Consider the following 5,560-nt stretch of genomic DNA (forward strand, 5'->3'; position numbering starts at 1 on the left):
GGGGGGGGGGGTCAACGGTTGAACGAGACTCTGAATAAGCGTTGTCACTAACACTTCCTCGATGGGTCTCGGCCTGCGAGGCCACATAACAGGCTGTGTATCCTGGGGCAGTGTGTAACATGAAGTCTGGGGTAGTCAGGGGCAAATGCGAAGGGACCCAATGGTTGCCGAAGGCACCTGGCTCGCGCGCACAACTCTGCTTGCTATCCCCATCCTCGGCTTTATTGTGCTTCTTGTGTTCTTCTTAACGCGCTGATCGGAATGGCCTTTTCAATAAGGTGTTCCAGGCAATCCTAAATGAAAGTAGAAAAAGAACAAACTCACTGAATTTTCTATTTCCGTAACGGCACAAATTGGACGAGCTCACTACGTGCCTTTCCGTACTTTTAGGGATGAGAAACTGTCAGATCAGTTTCGAGCTTCCCTCCATATTTGAGAGGTTAGGGCCGGACCCAACTACCATGGTACAGAACGGATGGAAACAGATAAATCAGTGAGTTTGTTCTTTTTCACTTCCGTTTAAGAACACCCTATGAGGTAGAAAGCTCATCGTTCACTCGGTACATCTTTTCATGGTAAAAGTGACCCTAAAAATCTCTAGTCGCTAGCCCAATCCGTTCTTGAGATGTCGTGTGGACAGACAGGCAGGACTTCGAAAACATCCCTTCTACTCTACCTAATTTATATTACCCCTGCCTTACATTACCTAGAGGATAGCAGGTACCATTTGGAATATGTGAGACGAATCTGTGAAGGATCTATTATCATCACATAGCTGAAACACGAAAAAGAGACAGCCCCACTGAACAGGCAAAAAGGCCCTTCGGTTTTTTACATATGCTCTACACTCTTAGTTTCTTACGAAGAGAAGTCTTCGTATTATAAAGAGTAATAGGCGCCAAGCCTGTGACGCTGTGACTACGCGAGACCTGGTCTGGCGTACATATGGCTAGAATAGAGTATTTCGGATAAGCGGAGCGGTGGAAACAGAACTGCCCAGTCCACCGCTGGTTCCATCTCAGCCTCTGATGCGCCGGGGAGAGGGGGAGGCGGCAGCGCGGCGCAGAGTCTACTGCGCATGCGCAGCTTGCAGGCTGTTATGAATCCAGCTGCTGCTCGGTCGTTCCGTTTCCGCTGCTTCGCTTACCCGAAATACCCTATTTAAGGGGGCAGATCGAGGGGTGGGGGACTCGCCTGAGTCGTGTACCCCGTACTCTATATTACAGGTATTATAAAAGTATTATGTACAATGTCTAACTCAGATAGTGACGTAAGTTAGACTTACGTCACTTCTATCAAATGCCACAGAGTTTAGCCCCTAGTTTGAAATGTTGTTTCTGGTTATTTTTGGCTGAGCGAAAGCGAAGCCAGTGATGATCAAAAAGTTTCGTGTCTTTCTGTCTGTCTGTGTTTGTCTGTAATCACGATAACTCGAGAACGGTTTGAGCTAGGTACCTAATTTTTTTTAGTGTAGCTTTGTATCATAAAAAGCAAGTAGTGTATTGATTTTGAGCCCTCTAGCTTAAAAATTGGCCTGTCAAATAAATCAAAAAAATTTTTTTTTTATTTTTTGAACATCTTTCTAAGAAGTAACTCGTCAAAGTAGAACCCTCCGGGTTAAATCTACGGGCCAAAATTTTGTCCGCTTGGCTCTATCTCTAACCGTTAGGTCGCCAGAGGGCGATTTCGCCAAAGATCGCTAAATACTCGCTAAATATTCGCAAATACTCGCCTTACAATCGCATTAACACTAGAAGGACCGGAGGGGTCAAAATGACCCCTTCTGATTTTTTATTGCCAGAGGAACTATGAATTTTTTTTTCGCCGATTTATCACTTCCGACTTTTCATGTACTACCGAAAGACGCTTGTACGCAAAATATGACGTCTCTGCGAGAAGAACTTTCGAAGATATTACTACTTATACCTAGAAGGACCGAGGGGTCATTTTGACCCCTTCGCGAGATTTTATAGGTGTAGCCTGACGAGGACTGACTTTTCATTAATAAGGCTGACCGTATATGTCATTTAGGGTAGCTAATGACTTTTGGTCGGTCATGTGACACTTTTAAACTCCTTAATTCGGCGAAGGTAGGCAACACGTACGTCACAAAACCCCGTTTCTGGATCACATCACATCCAAGGCTTTAGTGGTAGTTGCGTCACCGGAATCGTTCTCTGAGCGCAACGAGGGGCGCGTAGCACAAAGTACAGATGGTTTTGCGAATTCCAAAACTGCCACGCACTTTTTTGTCTGGTAAAAAATAAACTGTTTTTGCGTGGATTACACTCCCGCTTTTAGAGTACTTAAGTTTTCTGAAAATCGCACACTTACAAATCGACGCGTCCTAAGAACAAAGTCTGATCTGTTTGCGCGCCCGTCAACAAAGCCCGATCTTTTCGCGCGCCCGTCAACAAAGTCCGATCTGTTTGTGTGACGCTCAACAAAGTCCGATCTGTTTTTGGCCGCGCTCGGTAGGCGAACGTTTGGAGCTTTGTGAGAATTCTGTTTCTGTATCTTTGCTTAACATTTTCGGTCTCAGCTATTCTTCAATCTCTTAGGATCACATAGCAGTCATTACTGTTTGTATATTGTCAATAGTAGTTAAGATACAAATTAACTAAACCCGACTAAACCAGCGATGCAGAGCGCGGCCAAAAACAGATCGGACTTTGTTGACGGGCGCGCGAAGAGATCGGACTTTGTTGACGGGCGCGCGAAAAGATCGGACTTTGTTGACGGGCGCGCAAACAGATCGGACTTTGTTGACGGGCGCGCAAACAGATCAGACTTTGTTCTTAGGACGCGTCGAAATGTGTACTAAGTAGAATATTAATTTTGAAGTTCAAAAACCTCTAAAATATTGCAAACAGTTCGCATAAACAGATGGAAAAATAGCAAAAAGATGGTTTTATGCCGTGCGGGTTGCCTGCCTACCCAAACATACTTTGAACCTACTCAATGTCAACTCATGGCATCAGGTACCTTGAAACACACAAATTCTTAAGCATGTGCCATAAAACTGCAGCCTTGCAGCCTTAAAAACGGCCAAAAACTGTAGAGGGGTCAAAATGATATACGAAAATCCCGGTCCTTCTAGTGTCAAACTCGGAAATGCTCAATGCTCAACAACTCGCGAAACCCCCGAAAACTCTCGAATACTCGCGGGTATTTGCGTAACCCATTGTACATCCACATGAAGAATAGGGGACCCCTCAGACACATATCACGTTAGTTTTCCCGTTGGCAGGAGAGTGCCTAGCTTAAGCATCAGAAATGGCCCTTCTCTGTTGGCCCGTACTCGAGAAATCACAGCGCCGCACGAACTAGGACCGGTGGCGTTCAACGCAGAGCGTGTTGTGCGCTTGCGCAGCTACCATGTACACAAACCTCGGAGCACGTGTACAGCCGAAAAAGGCAACGTTGGTTAAGCGCCGAGCCAACTCGACCTCTCCGCTTCGGTGGGCGCTGAAGGCTAAATGAAGACTGAGGGCAGCCGCCACGCCACAAGCGACACCACACGTGGTGGGGAGCAGATTAGATTGGATGTCTGGTGGAAGGGGGGGGGGGGGCCTCATCAATTTCAGTTGTGTATGATGTATCATCTGCTAAAAAGGAATGGGTGCACGGCGCGTGCGAGGCGGTCGCGATACGGGAGCGCCACGAGTGCGGCGTGGGTGCGTGCGTCCTGGGAGCGATGTGGGTGCGCGGTGGGTGCAGAGCGAGTGCGGCGGGAGTGTCGTGGGTGGGTGATTCTCAGAATACGGGCCGTTTAGATTCCGCGACCCTTCACAACTATGTGATATGGTTTCAAAAGGGTTTTATACCGAGCGGGAAATCACTTGCGAAATAGTTCGTACACCTTCCCCCGAAATAAACCGAAATAAAGGCGAAATAAAGGTGAAATAGAGCGAAATAGACCCGAAATAGACGCGAAATAGTCGGTGAAATAGTCGCGAAATACCCCCGAAATACTCCGAAATACCGCGAAATACCCAGAAATAATCCGAAATAGGCGAGAAATAGCCGAAATGGCAGGAGAAATCGAGGGGTGGGCGACTTGAATTTTTCGTGTACACAGGAGTATGGAGTACACGGAGTACAGTCGGAGAACACTGAAGATTGCCTGTCGGAGCTTACACCCGGAGTACACCCGGAGTACAGTCGGAGTACGCGGAGAACTTGCGACAAAAACAGCCGGAGTAGACGGAGTACAGTCGGAGAACACCTGGAGTACATTTTGGCCTGTACACAGGGAGCCATCCAGTCGTCCACCCCTCGGGAAAAATACCACGAAATACCTCGTATGCTACAAACCCAAGTGATTTCCCCCTCGTTTTATACCACCTAGATACTCGAAAGCACTAACATTACCTGGTGTAACACTAAAAACCTTAGAATACTGCAACAGTGGGTGACTAGAGCAGTTTAAATGGTCAAAATGCGAACTCCAGTACGTTCCTAATGTCCGAGTCCATGCGGACTTTGCCGAATTCCGGACAAGAGCTGGGTGATTACACGGTGGAGTGCAAAATTAGCCTTTCAAAAAATTTACAATTTTTTCGTGTATAATTTCCATTTTTCTGCTTTAAAGTGTCAGGGGCACACTTGCCGAACGACCGGAAAAGCCTCCGCGAAAACTACTCGATGAAAGTATTGTTTTAGAAGTTTTAAAAATACGTAGTGCTCGAGAGGTTAGGTTGGCCGGGAAAGCTCCAAAAATATTTCCTAAAATATCACTTTTGGGTCATCGGCCAACTGAAAAGACGTGGCGCTATGGAACAGGAAGCAATAGAAACCATCGGTAACGAATTTAATTTTTATATGTATTGCTACTTTGGTTTGTAACCTGGTCAGGGTGACTCCGGTTTTGAGGTTAGAGGACGGCACTCTCGTTCACACATTATACGATGTATAGGCAATGTCTTAGTAGGAAAATAGAGAGAGAGTGTATAAAAAGGTAGCAATACTACTTCCTTTAATTATCTGGACCAAAATAACGTTTTAATGTGCAATTTCATAAAACTTTCGACGAGCGTGACGGAGTTGACGTCAACTCCGTCACACCGTACACCAGATAAATCACTTTAATAACACAAAAGAGGGCAGGAAATCGGTAACACGGATGTTCTTTAGATAGAATAGATGATTTTACATCATTGGTAGCCTAAACACGTCCTGTATACGGCTACGTATTGAAAAAATATTTGATAGAAGAGGTTGCCCACAAAAACATACGCTCCGAAACTGAACATATTTTGTGTGTTGAGAAGAACATGAGATGACGCAAACTCTCCATCTGGGCCAGTTTGTTCCTCAAATTGATCGAATTTCATGTTATTTTCATGAGTTTTGTTCTACATAACCCCTTTACCTGATAAATCTACACCTATTGTCAACTCCGTCACGCTGAGGTCTAGATTCGGGGACACGGTTATCTTAGTTGTTTTTAGGTAAACTGGAGAAAGAAACACAATAACGATGTACACATCTTGTTGGCTGAGCGATTAGCGAAGCCCATTACTCCACTGACCGGAAAAGTTTCATTCTGTTTGTCTGT

At 45.6% G+C, this 5,560-nt stretch overlaps 1 protein-coding gene across 3 annotated transcripts in view; it reads right to left on the reverse strand.

The window, feature by feature from the left end:
- The window catches only part of LOC113210637 (cytochrome P450 6A1), a 23,905-nt gene extending 20,397 nt beyond the window's left edge, over positions 1–3,508 (reverse strand). For all 3 annotated transcript variants that reach the window (XM_052271939.1, XM_052271937.1, XM_052271936.1), the window contains exon 1: positions 3,391–3,508. The gene's annotated coding sequence lies outside the window, so the exon portion shown is untranslated. The remainder of the gene's footprint in view (positions 1–3,390) is intronic.
- Positions 3,509–5,560: the final 2,052 nt, after the last annotated feature.

This window comes from Frankliniella occidentalis, unplaced genomic scaffold (assembly GCF_000697945.3).
Source record: "Frankliniella occidentalis isolate FOCC.00 unplaced genomic scaffold, Focc_3.1 Scaffold179, whole genome shotgun sequence".
In the NCBI taxonomy this organism is placed as follows: Eukaryota; Metazoa; Arthropoda; class Insecta; order Thysanoptera; family Thripidae; genus Frankliniella; species Frankliniella occidentalis.